Source organism: Thermobia domestica, chromosome 3 (assembly GCF_964235325.1).
Source record: "Thermobia domestica chromosome 3, izTheDome1.hap1.1, whole genome shotgun sequence".
In the NCBI taxonomy this organism is placed as follows: Eukaryota; Metazoa; Arthropoda; class Insecta; order Zygentoma; family Lepismatidae; genus Thermobia; species Thermobia domestica.
The window spans coordinates 143,345,430-143,362,147 of record NC_137456.1 but is presented as its reverse complement, the minus strand read 5'-3'; the positions used below and the strand labels follow the sequence as shown (position 1 = coordinate 143,362,147).

General features: G+C 36.0%; 1 protein-coding gene across 3 annotated transcripts in view; it reads right to left on the bottom strand.

The window, feature by feature from the left end:
• LOC145680782 (proton channel OtopLc-like) overlaps positions 1–13,400 on the bottom strand; it is a 159,797-nt gene extending 146,397 nt beyond the window's left edge. Inside the window, exon 1 of one of the 3 annotated variants that reach the window (XM_081751784.1) lies at positions 12,955–13,400. The gene's annotated coding sequence lies outside the window, so the exon portion shown is untranslated. Of the gene's footprint in view, positions 1–12,650 lie in introns of all 3 variants that reach the window. The other 2 variants (XM_081751785.1, XM_081751783.1) reach the window with 2 other exon arrangements.
• Between the last annotated feature and the right edge of the window lie 3,318 nt (positions 13,401–16,718).

The following is a 16,718-nucleotide window of genomic DNA, read 5'->3' as shown; positions in this document are numbered from 1 at the left end:
CGAATTCCCTGCTTTTAGTCGACATTTAATTTCTGCGTGAATATGATTTTCGTCTGTTAATATTGATCCTAAATATTTGAAAGTATCCACTCTATCAAAAGTATTATTTAATATTTTAACGCCTCCACAATTTGCCGTATTACGGTCCCGACGCACTTCCATGTATTTAGTTTTCTCTGCATTTACTTCTAAACCCATGTCCCTGCAAGCATTTAATAATATCTCTGCATTTCTTTCTATTGTACTCCTATCATCCCTTATTAAATTTACATCATCAGCATATACCATAACCTGGTGAATACCGTTCAACTGTAGGCCCTGGTTGCTATCTTTGATTTTCTTTATGGCGTATTCCAGCACAAAGTTAAATAATAATGGCGACAACCATAATATCCATCGGGGAAGATTTAAGTTGGAAACTTCTGGACGATCCATGAGAAATTGGAAACTCATGATAGCTATATCTATCATAGTATGGGTTCTGGCTGAATCCCCTACTTTTTACCTTCTAGATCCGCCATTGGTTTCGGTTCTGTAATGTAGTACGTAACACTCTACCACAGTCTATATTATCACGAAGGTACATGACTCAGCACAGCGTCACTGACCTCTAGAGCAAGGAGTCCCTGGTTCAACACCAGGTCACGAGACAAAATCATAATCGTAGTATTTCTTGAGAGTTCCTCTTTTCTCCCTCATCCTCATTACACCAATTATTATATAATGACTCACTAATATTCCTTAACCTTCTCTTTTAGGCTACAGGGCATAGCTGTGAGATGTAAACTTAAAGATCCAAATCCTTAAGTTTACATTGATTAAGTGGCAGTTAGGTTTCTAATAAAGATTATTGCTTATTTAAATACCGCCGAAAGCAAATATTTTCCTAGAGATAGTCAAATATGCCATATTCCAGGTTTTTCTTTTAAATTAAAATTATGTCAAATTATCTTATTTAAAAAAAATACCAGGAAAAATAAATTGTCGTGCTCCAGAGCTTTAACATGTGGACATCATTCGAACTAACCTTCTATTAAATCCTACGGAGGTAATAATTTCTACATCCAGTACACTACGGAAATTAGGATCAACAGAGTTCAACATATGATGGGTGGGTCTATGTCATGGTATACCTTATAATACTATTACGTGAGAGAAAGGCATTATTACGTTAAAAGTTACTACTACAAGTAAGCAGAACATTATGGATACACCCATACCGTAATTGAAGTAATACTCTCTATATTAAACAGAGAATCGTGTATTGTTATGGCCGATTTCAACAAAGCAAATCGTGAGTTGCTTGCTAAATCGTACAATAAATGAATGTTTCATTTTTCTCTTTCTTTTTACGGAATTGTGACAAATTACCCGTCCATTAAATCGTGCAATTTCTTTATTTTCCCCTCAAACCAGAACATTTTATAAACTTTTTCTTTTTAACATGTTACCGCAATTCACACACTTAAAAATGCTTTGAAAAATAATAATTTATTCATCGGCCGTTTTACATTACAATGACATTGAATTATGTGTCATTGTTGCAATTAGAAAAATATTTTCGTGAGTGTGTAAATGTTCACAGGCGTACAGAAATTAAATTTTATACTAGATATTCATGTAACACGTGTTTAAGAAAGTGCATAATCGTGTAACACATGCTTGTTAGTAGGATGGTTATACAAGACAGTTGTCAGGAAAAATCTCACTTTTTTATTTCCCGTAAAATAATAACCAATTTCTTTTCGCGACACCTGTAATGTCCCATTCTTGTCTTCACGTGTTGGAAGTACCTGCTACGTAATTTGTTTTAACTAACTGGCTAGCGTAAGAAAGCCGCGGGCCCATTACGGAAAAAGCAGGAAGCTTACTAACATACAACATAATTATGCACTGTCCTACCCTTTTCCAATCCAATCCTACCCTTTTGGCTAATGAAATTGTTAAGTTTTACGTGTCACGATTACGCCAACTAGGGTAAAGGAAACGGTAATGACGAGAAATGAAAGAAATGGTGGAATGAAGAAAGTGGGAGAAAACGGGAGAAATTCGAGAAAACCTACGCATACGGTGTTTGTCCACCACAAAGTTAACTTGGAACGAGCTGGGTTCGAACCCAGGACCCCATGCACCAGGGTTGAACGCTCTACCACTGAATGGTGGCCTCCACCTTTTGGTTACTCTAGTGCGGACTACTCTTACCGAACATGCAAGATCGAAGGTTGCTCATAACAAACTTTCTATATGGAGCGATATATTAAGAATAATTGAAAGAAATAAATATATTCATGAATGAAAATTCAATGCAAATTTAAACTAGCACTAAACAGAAAACTCGTAGAGTCAACTTATCAATTAGATGGACAGAAATTATAAACCATTAAAGTGATCAAAGAATAACAGTATTAGTAGTACTAACTCTACACCCAACATGAAAAATTTTAGCGATAGAACCGAATCTAGTAGCAGTAGCGTTATTTCAGATTTTGCCTCGATAGATACACTCCACGGGTCGAAATTTACAAATGTCACTACGAATTTGTGTAAGTGGCTTAGATAAGTTAGCATCCCAACATATAATGCGTCTCTCTTATCTGTAATTCAGGACGCTTACTATTAATATTAGATAAGTGTCACCTAATACGGGAAAGATCGCTACCGTATTCTGTTACCACCTCGTTAATGAGGGGAAGAGGGAGAACCCCCTCCTGAAAAAAACATGCACACGGTGTTTGTCAAGTGAGTAACTGTTCAAGGGGCTATCCCTTAAAAAAAATTCTGGGAAAGTCTCTAAATTAATACTATAATTTAAAATGTACTTTAAGAAGAAAATATTGATTATACTTATAGGGTCTACTCACAGTAAATGAAGATGGAGAGCGGTTTGGCATCTTACCTGAAAGTTTGGCACGCGTTGGTGAAGTCTATTTGACCATTGAAATTTTAATGTGACATCAAATTAATTAACTCATACAGATTAAAACTTAGATAAACATTATTAATGCACGTGAGATAACGTTATCAGATATTCTTCAGTGAATCTGGGGACGCGGTATTAGTCCTAAATGGCACAAGTTCTAAAAATCTCTTCTGGCGTTACCATCGTGTTCATGCTAACAAGGGAGGGTCACGCAGTAGCTCCGCTGAGATCCGGACGAGATAATTGTGTTTGCATTTGATATGTTATAACTAGACGAACTAATCATAATAGAACTCGTGATATCAAAATATATATACGAAATAGATTACATTTCGTTGGTAGTTAGCATGGAACATTGAAAGATTTTACAACTGATTTGAATATTTTTATTCTTTTAGTTCATTATAAACATATGGTGAATTAACATTTTACTTGTAGCTACAAGTGGCTACTTTATTGGTTCAAGCAAAAAACAAATTAAGTTAACTCCAGGGGAATAGAACCCGGGACCCTTAGCACGTGAGTCACATATACTACTGATTCTGCCACGCCGTCACTTGATAAATTTGCGCAACGTACGACATATGCGACGAGTCGAAAACTCTCTCCGCTCTCCCAATTTGTAATATGAGCACTTTAAATGTGCACTATCAAATTGCAAAAAATGGCCACGAAGTTCATTTACCAAAGTCTGCTTTCTCCTTGTTAGATATATCTGAGATAAGAAAAAAAAATATTATTCCTGTCGGTAATATGTAATTTATTCTCTTTTAGTTGTATAGCATCCTCATCAGCTTTATTAAATAATTTTAAAGATGGGTAACATTTGCTATTTGTTTCCAAATATCGAAAAATAGTCAAATGAAACTGCTGGGCACTATATTAAAGGAAAAATAGTTTGTGTAAAGGATGAACAGAAATGTCTCTTCCTTCTACCCTTTCTGTTTTGTTTGTTTCTCTCTTTGTTCCTCTTGGATCTAGAAGTTCTTTTTTGATGGTTTTCACCAATTTTTCAGTATGTTTAATTTTACTTTCAATGATATTTTGTACTACTTTACGCATGACTAACAAACGTCCCCACGTGTTACAACGAACAATATTTCGCGTTCTTTCTTCTTCACCTTTTATATACAATTCATTTGAACCCCAATCTCATACAAAATTTATACGTCTTGTTGCACCCTACCCTTTATCTTAGGAAGACACCCCCACGTTTTATTTCCATTCTAGGACAAATATCGAGAAACGATTAAAACACTTATTTAATTATTTCAAATAAAAGATTCGAATATAAATTTTCATGTCTCTAACCTAATGGGATTCTGAAATATAAGCATCTTATTATAATAATTATAACCCCATTTCTTTTTCATGCCTATCCCAGTTTCTTCCCTATTCCATTTTCTTCCCAGATCAGGAAGATCATGAGTTCAACTCACTAGCAACAGGATGTTAGATTGGTTTTATTATTCTCCACTTTTTTTTCACCCTTCACTGGTTATCGAACCCATGTTCAAAGAACACATTCAAACAGTTCTACAAATTTAAACATGTTCGACAATATTAAAATGGATACAAACTCAAATTATAAACACTAAATTGATTTTCTCTATGACTTTTTGTAATACACGTTTCATTTTGACAATAAAAGGTTTCGAATCACTTTTGATGTTATTATAGCACTGCGCTTTCTTGATGTCCTTTCTACAGTTTCCAAGGGAATCTGTTTGGAAAAATCTGGAAAGATTGTTTAGGGAACTGCTGCCATAATCACGATGCTGTCAGAACGAAATCAATTTAATTGGCAGTTTTAAATAATATAAAATTGAAGTTAAAAATTTCGTAAAGACAATGAATTTCGTGCTCTTAACTTGTATGGATGTTTATGGATCATGATTCGATAATGTCCAAATTGAAATATACAATCTTAATAAAGATCTGGCATTTTATTGTGTGCGAAGTTTATACGCGGAAAGATTGAGTCTGTTGGAATCATTACCACCCAGAAGTGGGCACATTTTGAAATTACAAGCACAAGCTGCAACATTATAATAATGTTTGTCAAATGCTCAGCCCTCAACAAGCAGTCTCATTTCAGATTTTGCTTTGGAGACGAGGGGAGGATATTCACCGACACAATTTCATATTTTTCATTAATATAGTAATATACAATTTATCAGAAAATATGTATTTCTAAAATTCAGTGGTAAAGGCAACTGCCTCTGTTCTCCAAAATGAACCTTCTCCCGTCAACATCTCCCCCCTTGTTGTAAACTTGCTATAGAATTAAAATAAAGTTCAATATAATAATAATAATAATAATAATAATAATAATAATAATAATAGTAAAAAAAGCTGTAATTTGTCGAACATAAGAATCAAATTCTGGGAGGCAAACATGATCTTAAGGAGCAGTAGTTACGGTCATCCACATTGTTACATCTTTTCATTTTCCACATTGTTGAGCCAGTGGGAGGATGTGGTTGTTGGGTGCTAAATTTCTTCCGGAGAAAGTGGTTAAAAATACAAGCAGAGTTGTACCCATATAATCATGGGAACACGACGATCTCCCATTTCCTACTTTCCTGGTTTCTTATCGTGAGCACTTGCTTCATTTCTTCCTTAATGTAACATGAGAAGAGAAAATAGAACATATAGCTATATGGGGAAGAAACAAATGGAAGAGGTTGTTAGGAAAGATCTCAAACAGAAACCTCCTCTCTATATTGTGGCATGTATCACACACACACATATACATACAAGAACATATGCACACGATACTATCAATCTAAAATCTACTCTTGCGTGCTTCAAGTTTTCTCTGTCTTTTATTTTTCTTACCACCAGAAATACTGTAAGAGAATAATTTCTTGAAGACGGAAGTATTGTTACTTTTCCTGCCTGAAATAACTTGTTCTAAAGCTTAATTTCCCCCCAGCAGATAGCTAAATTTAGGCAAAAAGAATTTTAAAAAATAAACATCTATGTATTTTGTTCACTTAACATTATTTGGCGCAGAAGCAGAAAAATATATATACAACTTTAGAAATGAAATGAAATCTATCTTTTACGTCCCACGGTTATGCCGACTAGGCTAAAGGAGAGTGGTGAGAAATAAGTGAAATGGTGGAATGGAGAAAGTGGGAAGAAACGGAAGAACCTACGTACACTGTGTTTGTCCACCACAAAGCTCACTTGGCGCGAGCTGGGATCGAACCAAGGACTCCGTGCCACCGCAACCCCTCCTAAAACTTTAGAAACAGAGGTGTGATTAGGGTGGCGATTCAAGTAATCAATCAAAATTTCACAAGGTGAATTGTGCAAAATCAAACACTAGATCAAAATTGTTGCAATGGGGGGAATACAATTTAGCCGAATGCTGCTTACTTATTGTGGTTTTGAATCTAAAATAAACAAACAAATAAATAAGAAAATAAATAGAAACGTACATAAAATCTGACCAAAGCACATACTTATTTTTACTAATTTATTACAGTTTCGACAATATATCATTGTCTTCATCAGGTAATATGCTTGATGAAGGAAATAAATAATATATTACCGTAACTGTAACACACTAGTAAAAAGAAGCGTTTGCTTTGAGTGAGGTTTTATTTTCATTTTACTTTTTATTTATTTATTTTTTTACATTTAAAGGCAGAATAAGCAGCATTCGGCTAAATTGTATCCCCCCCATCTGCAACAATTTCGATATAATGTTTGGTTTTAGTTGATTTAAATTTGATTTTAAAAATCCATTAAAATAGCAGAACGTATCGCATAAATTATCAAAAATAACTGGTGACTTGGCGTACTCCCGCACGAAAGTGTTTGAAGGTATCAGGTCCAATGAATTTAGGAGTCAAGAAACTACAGAACCGATCATTATCAGGTTTCTTTGAGAAATTCACGCGCGGGGATTGCCTAGTATGGCGGAATGCCATGCCATCTTGTTGAAAATGCTGTTTAGTAAACCATCTTACTGCAACTGTGGTTTTGACAAAATAATCCCATCTTGTTCAACTATAGTTCAACTACAGTGATGCGGTGGCTCAGTGGTAGAGCGTTTACCTCTGGTGCGTGTGGTCCTTGGTTCGGTCCCAGCTCGCGCCAAGTGAGCTTTGTGGTGGAGAAAGCGTAGGTTTTCTTAGGGGTTTCCCGTTTCCTCCCACTTTTTTCATTCCACCATTTTATTTATTTCTCATCATCACCATCTCCTTTAGCCTAGCCGGCATAATCGTGGGACGTAAAAGTTAAAGATTTCATTTTTACTATAGTGAACACGACGACTCGTGAAGACTGGCCTCTACACCAATCATAGAACTACTTTGTCTCACGCGTGATACATCGGATTACTTTGGTACGATTTGTGGATTTGTCTTTCGAACGCACACTTGAGGAAACGTAAAACAGACGAAGTGCACCAACAATGTTCTCAAACTTAGAAAACATGGCGAACGAGCGACATAAAGCACTTGAAGAACATTAACAATTATTCGAATTAAACGATAATAATAAATAATAGCAAAAATATACAACAATAAAACAAAAATAAACAAAACGAAACCAGCGGCAATACCACAACAGTGTACCGTCAGGTGATATTCTCCGTATAGCGCAAGATACGACACTGGTAAAATTTTATAGATGGGGGTTGACTACCAGGACACACCCTCGCGTTTATTGAATGCTGAAATTGATAGATCCAGGTCAAGCTTCCCGATTGCTTGTAATCACTATAATTGAAAGTACAGTGTCTTCCTGAAAAAAAAAAAAAAAAATACATTTTCTGATGTGTAACGCCACACTACACGTTCACTTGAGAGCTACATCGTTCGAGGTCATAGGAGATATGTGGTTATATGGTTTTCTGTTCTCTCAATTATTTTATATGTTCACATAGTCGCTGACATGAATGGTAGCTTTGTTCATAAATACACATACATTTAGCCTCTAATCAGCGACTGCCTTCTGCTTACACATGTCACAAAAAAGTGAACGTGGCATTGTAATTTCTGTCATTCATTGTTTGCAGACATTATTGGCGATAGAGTGCACAATACAAGAATGCATAATGGCACTTGTACTCGTTCTAAACGGCCGTTAAGTACGAGCTGCACTTTTAAAAGTGAGCGTACCAAGACACATTGGACACATTACTGTGGAATGACTACCATCTTAAGAAATAGGGGAAGCTGTCTGAATCAGGGTTATGGTAGAAACCTCAATTCAACCATCCAAATTTCAAAAGCTACCTAATCATAGAGAGCTATCGAAAGAAGATGCACTGCTTATTCAAAACATATTTTATGATATCTCAAACGGATCACCCTGTATAATGAGAAATTTGGGAAGCTTTCTGAAGGTGTAGAAATGAAAAATAGATTTATGAAGAATAGATTTATATAGATTTTTTCACCTTCACATCCACCATGTTTGATCCACTTCAAGACATTTAGATAGGGTTGTGAACTGATCGATATTTTACCGACAGGGCAGGAAATAATGGTGCTATTCTGAATATGACTAGTGGCCGGTGGGTACAGTCTCCTTACCGGCCGAATATATGGTATTTTAATTTTAATTTGGTACTATTAAATAAAAGTTAAAATATTGATAGTAGGCCAGCTGAAGAAAATTTACTACAGCTTAACGTAGAAAAGTTTTACGTATTTGTTAAAGCACTGTTGAGAGATCTTGTTAATACACCGCACGTTTGTACAGCGATGGAAATTTTAGGATAATTACCTTTTCTATACAGTAATTTCCTTCGTTGCACGGTGTATGGTCAAACTGAAAATATAGCTATCGTAGGTGAAAATCCGTTAATTTAAAAGTCGCAATTTTGATACGTGCTTTAAATTTTAAGTCTAGAACGATCTGTTTTTAGTCAATAATAGATAAATAAAAAGGCAATATGAACCAGAAACATAACGTATGACTTTTCATGTTTTACTTAAAAAAAAAAAAAAAAAGTTTAACGTCTCAGAATTATGTCTCGTGGCTAAGAAAAATTATGATAATGAAGTGGATGATAATAAGAGTAAATGAAGAAAGTGGACGGAAACGGAAATAGGAAAACTCACGCACATGGAGCATGTCCAACAGAAAACTTAATTTTGGGTGCTGGGATCGAACTAAGGACCCTATGCCCATAGGTGAGCACTCAATCGCTGTTCCACCGCGGCTTCAAGAAGAAGAGTGATTTCCTAGATCTAATTCTCTGATTTTGAATAAATGGTATATCGGTTTTAGACTCGCACTAACATTCTGCTTTAATCATTTTTTTCCCTTTTCTTATGAAGGACAAATGAATTGGCGACATCCAATTAACCGCTAATCAATCAATCATCTACTTTACAGCGTGTAAAATACTTAATGTATTACATCCGAAAAATCTTGAACTTATTCTACATTATTGTCTCTCGGAACGCAGACGATAATCCGGCGTATGAAATCAACTGCTCAAAACAAAATATTGCTATTTGAGTGTTCCAATCCTTTCGAATATTAAAAGAGTGGCAATAGACTTTATGAACTTATATAAGCAAGATGACATCAAGTAGTTTTAGCAAATGTTTCTCCCAGAGCAGAGTAATTTAAATTGTTTGAGGAAACTTCCATATTCGCAAAGTTGCCGGAGGTACGAAGAAAAAAATTTAGATGTAACGATTATGTCCCGATAGGGTAAAAGAGACAGATGATTATGATTAATGAACGTGAATTGTAATGGAGGAACTGCTGGAATAAGAAAGTCGAATAAACTTTACAGGGACCCTAATGTCCACCATACAGTTACATACCCTCGGATAGAACCAAGGATCATCAGAAATGAAAACTTACTCTTGCATCGCCGTGGTCACATAAAGGAGGTTAAGAGGTTAATAGTGAGAATATATTAGTATCTGCAATTTTAGAGTCCACAGCTTCCTGGATACCTGGTTCGATCCCAACTCATGCCAAGGGAGCTTTGTGGCGAACAAGTACCGTATACGTGGGTTTTCTCGGGTTCCTGCCGTCTCTTCATCCCACCATTATCACAATCATCGTGTCACTTAGCCTCGGTGCACAATTGCGGGACGACACTCTAGAAATTTCATGCCTTTGGCGTGGGAGGCCCGGGTTCGATTCCCGGCGGGAGCTCATGTGGTTCGGATTCCACGTTAATCAGTAGATCCACGTCTCATATAGCCTCGCTGCTGAACGGGGCGTTAAACACAACTCAACAACAACAACTCTAGAAATTTCATTTCATTTGCAGTCTCCGATTGTTGTTGTTTATTAAAGTTCTCTGCGGCACCGAGGTCATGTGGGATGTGGACCTACATCCGGACCTAATGGGTTCAATCCTCCCCCACCCTGAGTCGAACCTGGAACTACAAGCACCAAAGGCGCGCACGCTAGCTTCTAGACCAACAGAGAGGGTCACAATCTCTAAATAATGATCCTTATAATGTCGCTCGCATGTCTATCCGTTTATCCGGATGTTCTTGAACAGTGGCGCTGGAGTCAGGGAAAAGAATAAATAATTCCAACTTAAGTTGATGGAGAATAGACTGAAATAGTGATGTCGTCATTCCCCTTCGTTACCATGGTGATCGCCATGTTTTTTTCTAAACAAATGCATAAAGTATACTGTTAATAAGAACCACAGTTAATATTTTTTAGAATAATTTGAGGACAGGAAAAGATATAGGTTAAGAATATGGGTCCACTATTTAGAAAATTTACGAGTGAAATCTAGTAATCAACGAAGTAACATATAAGAATTTGTTTTACAGTGGCCACATCTCTAAATAATCTGATAAGATAAAAATTACATGAGTAATGTCAACGCCATTACCACTTAATGCACAATGAACAGAAAACAAATACACAATGTAAAACCTCAACGGCACAATGAAAATAAACAAATATACGATTTGTCTACAAGGAAAAATAATTGTCCACTTTGAAGATAATGTTAATGATACTAACACATTTAAATATTTTACGCCTACCCTTTAAAATATGAGTGCATAGCTACAGTGGCTACAAAATAAACAATCGATCAATTAAAAACTAAAAAAATAAATAAATAAAAGACATGAAACTTGTAACCATATGCGTTCTGAGAATTTTTAATCTGGACCAATTTCTGATCGGTTACCGGTAATATGCATCGCATCTTTCTTTACATTTCCTACTTACTTTAAAAATATATACTGACAGTACAAGAAAACATTCAATTATGAGTGATTCAGCCCAAGTTTTAAACACAATTTCTGTAGACCTACACGTTTGGAATGTAATGTGTGATACTGATAGTATATTTTGACACTTAACGTAACCTCCAAACGTATAAATCACAAAATCAGTGATATCAGGGGAACATTTCACTTTCCCATATTTTAACATATTATTTACCTAATTGCTTGCTTTTTCTGTTTTCGTAGTTTCATTCATTGGATTTGTTTTTTAAAACATAGGCCTAAACAAGTGTTTCTTTTACTGTAATGTTTGCAATCGTGAAGATAACACGTTATTGTTTTCGCTTTGTACTTAGGTTCGTAGGCCATGTTGTTTAGAAAATAAAACTACAATTACCATGGCAACGAGACGGATATGACATCACACTATTTCAGTCTATACTTCAACTTGTGTTACTTTGAGTACAAACTGAAATATGTAATATGTAAAATTAAACTCTCAACTAAGATTTATCAGAGAAGATGAATTAGCAAACTTCTGGCATTTCCAATGCTCGTTCGTGACAGTTCTAAATGTGCTTACAAAGCACTCGCGTGGACCCCGCTTTGATTCCCGGTGAGTCACTTGCTCACAACCGGTGATACACAACCAAGTATTTATTTGGATGCAATTTGAAGCCCGTTTTATATAGTATTGGTACTGAAAAGGAACGTTGAATTCAAATCGGCTAACCAATCAGACAACTCCATTCAGAACTTTGCTTCTGGTGCATCTGGCTCGAACGACATCGTATAAGAGAACACCAACATAAATTAATACCACACGTTATGCATGAGAAAACAGATTAGGGGTTGAGAGTCGGAGTGAGTCACTGCCACCCCTAACCCAATTTGAATAATACTGCCTTGTTGCTATATTTTGAAATGTCAATCACTAGTTGAAAAATGAAAATAAAAGTCATTTTCTGGAACTGTTTCTGTGAGTATACGAAAAATTTTGAGAGCAAATATTAGCTATGAAGGGATGTACTTGAAGTGTACGTCTTTAAAAAGAAGAAAAAAGGTAGACACTCTTGTGGCTCTCAATATCTCAAGTAATTATTGGGATAACTAAATATTTAATATTTCTATATTTAATAATTTTTGATGAATCAAGTCTACAGCTGTATGTAGGCCTCAAGCAAAGCATTTCAAGGTTCCCTCCGACTCCAAGGCCTCAATCCATTCTATAGGCCTATCACAGTGATATTGCGTCTGAAGCACATATAAAAGCAGCAACTTTTACTCCAACTGACACTATGTTCGGCATTCAACTCATGTAAGTAAATACAACTTTCAAAACAACTCTTGTTGTCAAACCTAAAACTTGACGAAGATGAAATTATACTGATTCCTAGCATTACACCGGTTATTTTCTTTTTGTTTTGAATGCGAAAGACCATGCTTAGGTTATATTGAAATTTTAAACGTTACTTGTATACTAAACAATTGCATTTCACAGTTGGTTACTTAATTTGGACAAAATTAAATATAAGACTTACCTTTCACTTCTAAATAGTTTGCTGGGATACAGGTAAAACAAATTGTATGACACTAAAGAAGCACCAAATTTGTTCTCTGTACCCCGTACTCGTCCGGTGCCAATCAGATGACCCGGAGAGGTTTTGCGGGGATTCCCAGGTTGAGCGACGTGCTTGTAAAAACAAACCCTTCAGATATGTCCCAGTCTCGTCGAGACCCCCACCTTCTTTCAGCAAATAAAACCAAAGACTGTTTTCGTTATAATTATTAAACACAATGTACACAAAACACAGCACAAACTAAACAAAAAATAACAACACCAACCAACCAGCACCGCTAGCAGACGAAAGAAACTTCTTGTGCGTGAACTGAACACTACGAAAGCAGTACATCGACTGGTAAACTATTGCTTTGCGCTTTCTTGGTCGTTCCACGCCGGGTGCATTCTGGAGAACGGCAAACTGGAATGGAGAATCCCTTTCGAAATAGCCATTGGACTCTTCAATCCGTGACGTCACGTGATCCAGTTTTTTCCTACCGTCTTGGTCTACTTCTCCTTTCCTTTCAACTGCTTTGGGTGGATTCCTCTTTGTTATGATTGTGTCAGCAGGAGGATTACAGAGGAGTTTTCTTGTTTATATTTAAAAAAAATATATTTAATTATAGTTTTAAGTTGATGGGTAACGCCCACTCACTTTCCGTGTTGTCAGAGTAACACCTCATCCTGTTTCCCCCTCACAAATAGTAATCAGCTGCGTCAATTAAAAAAAATGATGAAGTTTTCCGACGTTTGCGGTCCGTGGTCAATGGTATCTTTATAAAGAATCTCTTCCTGGATTCGGACACTTCCACCTTTATCATCTTTCAGTATTCATTAGAAAGCTTGTGTTGCCAGGTCCTTCCTCCACGACTTACGGAATTCTTAAAATGAAAGCATTCCCACGTGAATTAGCGGTAATTGTTTTTGTTTTACGTGAGGAATATCCACATTCATATATGGATACACTTATACATCCGGGATTCAAGCCTGGGTACGGAATTAACTGATGTTCGGGATTTTCGGGTTAGTCAATGGAAGGTCGGGAATTAGGATCTGTTTGTTCATGTGATTGGCTTGCAAAGCTGTCTTGAGTGGACTTTAACGAAAAAAAAATCACGTGATAAGGTGTACTTTCATCAGAAAAATACATTTTTAATCAGAAAATAATGCATAAGTTAGAAAATAATTACAGACAATGATTAAAAAAATGTATTTTAAATAAAGAAAATGAGTTAAAATATTTTTGGAGTTTAAAGTTAAACTTCATTACTTCTCAATTCCTACCCCATTCTAAAAAAGAAATCCGGGTTGTTGTCAGGAAATTATGGTAAGCCTATATGTGGAGTATATGCGTTATGCGAATCCCACATCAAACTGTAGGTCCATATCTCACGTAACCTCGGCGCTGAAATAAAACTTGGAACTGCAAATACGCAAGCTGATAAAGTAATTTGTGATATGAGAACAGACGGCCACATTCCGTAATGATTTGCGTCAACGTAACGTAAAATCTGCGTTTGAGTTTGCAGTTTATAATTGATTTTTTCATATTTTACACTGCATTACACTCCGCATTTTTACGAAGGCTAGTACGGAATAAGACCCATAGGGAGAAGCTAGAGTAGCTCTAGGAAATCCACTCTTGCGGAACTTGCCTACTACGTAATTACATAACTTTAGATCCAGCAGGGCAGAGTTCCCAACTGCGTATCTTTACCGTAAACCAGACAAGTCTCTAAACAATATACATTTTTAATATCTGCTAAAGAGCAGTGATGAATGAAAATTCCCCCCAAAGATACAAAATATTCCCCGCAGATGTATCTCCATTTATACTCGATATGGGTTGCCAATATACAGTATGCACAGCATTATTTTTTAACCCTGTTGAAAGCCTCCCCCCCCCCCGTGAAAAATCTTCTAAAATGATCACTGTTAAAGCATACTTCTTCATGGCAACTAAATGCGCTCGTGCCCCTGGGTTCGATCCTGGCAGGGATGCATGAATCTGATAAAACCTCAACTAGTGGTTCGGATTCTAATTTAAGCCGTATGTCCCATCTCATATAGAGCGTTAAACTTCAATTAGAGAATCAGTCATGTTAAAAAACGCTAAATCTGTTAAAGAAGAAACTAAATTATTCATACAAATAGTTGAGGCTATGCATTATGTTGTGATCTAAATTTAATAGATACTTCAAAGAAATATTTTCGATTTACGTAATCACTATAATACTATGTCACTTTCTTCTATTCCAATTTTGCACATGCACATTGTTCAGAGGAACACGTTGTGCTTTCTTCATTAATCCAGCTTCAATCTCTTCGATAAGAACACATCGCTCCTGTTAGGGATAATCTCGGATGTAATTCGCGCCCTGTTCGTTATTTAACTTAGTTTTAAATTGAAATAATAATTTTTCTATTTGTTTTTCACTTTAAATATAAAAGCCGACTTCCTTACTGATTGTCCTTCTTGGCGTTGTCCATCACTTAGGCCTACAAGAAACACTACATATTTCTTAGAGCCCAATTTTGACGAAACTTCATATATAGGTAGGATACCTAAGGAAAGCTTTACAATCAAATTATAAGTGCTACCGACAATTCGTCGGTGAAGAAGCGAAGTAGCGTAACACGAAAACGCGATTTTAAGTTATAACCATCATCCATCTTTCAACCATAAAAGTTATATAACTGAATTCACTTTCTGAAAATTGCGTATCTTGAAGTGAGTTGGACGGCACAACGTTAAAACGAGACACTTTAAATCACTCTCCTGCAAAATTATAAATATCAAGATACGCTACTTCATCCCTTCACCGACAAATTGTGAAAGAAGGAAAAAAATTAAAAAATAATTCAAGTTAAGACTTAGATAACAAACAAAATTTAGCCGAGATAAGAAAATGCTCTTATTGTTTAAGGTAATTGAAAGAAACTCAAAACTGCTTATTATTAAGATTAGATAAGGACTACACTTGCTAACGGATCGGCATCATTACTGCCACCTGGAAATAACCCACTTAAAACACGAATGAATTTCTGACAATATATATATATTGATAAATCAGAATATCCTTTATCTATTCAAATCTTTCCAATACGATTCAGGAAGTCAGCTCATGTCTGGTGCGAGAGGTTTCTAGTTCGATTCGAGGCCATGTCAGTTTGTGGTGGGCAACATCATGTCCGCGGCTTTTCTCAGGGTTCCCTATTTCCTCCGATATTATTATTCGACCAATTACAATTGACTGCCATTGATCATCCATCTTCTTTAACTAGGCTAAAAGGCATAATCGTGAAATACGATGCTCGAAATTTCATTTTTAATAGTTTCTTGAGAAAATTACTGAAACCATTTTGTTCATATTTCATTAGTTGTGTACCATTACTCGAACGAATTTCTGAAACGACGATGGACTTCCAAACTACGTGAATTCAACATTGAAACCGGAAGTAGTACTAATTCTTACTACTTCAGATATCAGTGAAAAAATAAAGTAAACAAGTGAAGGTCCATAAATCCGATGCAAACTAGGGCATCTGATTGAACATGGAAAAAAAATAGAGAGAACCAAAATTTAAGCTGCTATGGACCATAGGGAGCGGAGCTAGGGAAGAGGAAACTTTGAATGTCGCTGAAATTAGAGAAAAGCAATATGGCCTAATGGCATTGAAACTGAATATCTTGCAAAGAATGAAAGTAAGCAAAATAAAATCAAACTGTCAACCGTAAGAAGGATGTCAAGAACTTAAAAGACCTTAAACGGAAATGAAGTTTTATTCCTATAATTTGTCTTACATTAGCCATCTATTCCCTCTTACACTTCTTCCATCATAGTCTATCCCCACCTTCACTCTCTTTGTTCCAACACTCACTTTGGAAGCGAGAACACTCCTTAAGGGGCGTTAATGCCACATAGACAATCATTGCTCTAGACGCTAAGGCCTGTAAATAAGATGTGATTTTGTGAAATGTAACCGGGGTTAAGGGGTAAGATGGGGCTTGAAAGTTACTATGTCGTTCTTCAGAACTTCGAAACTA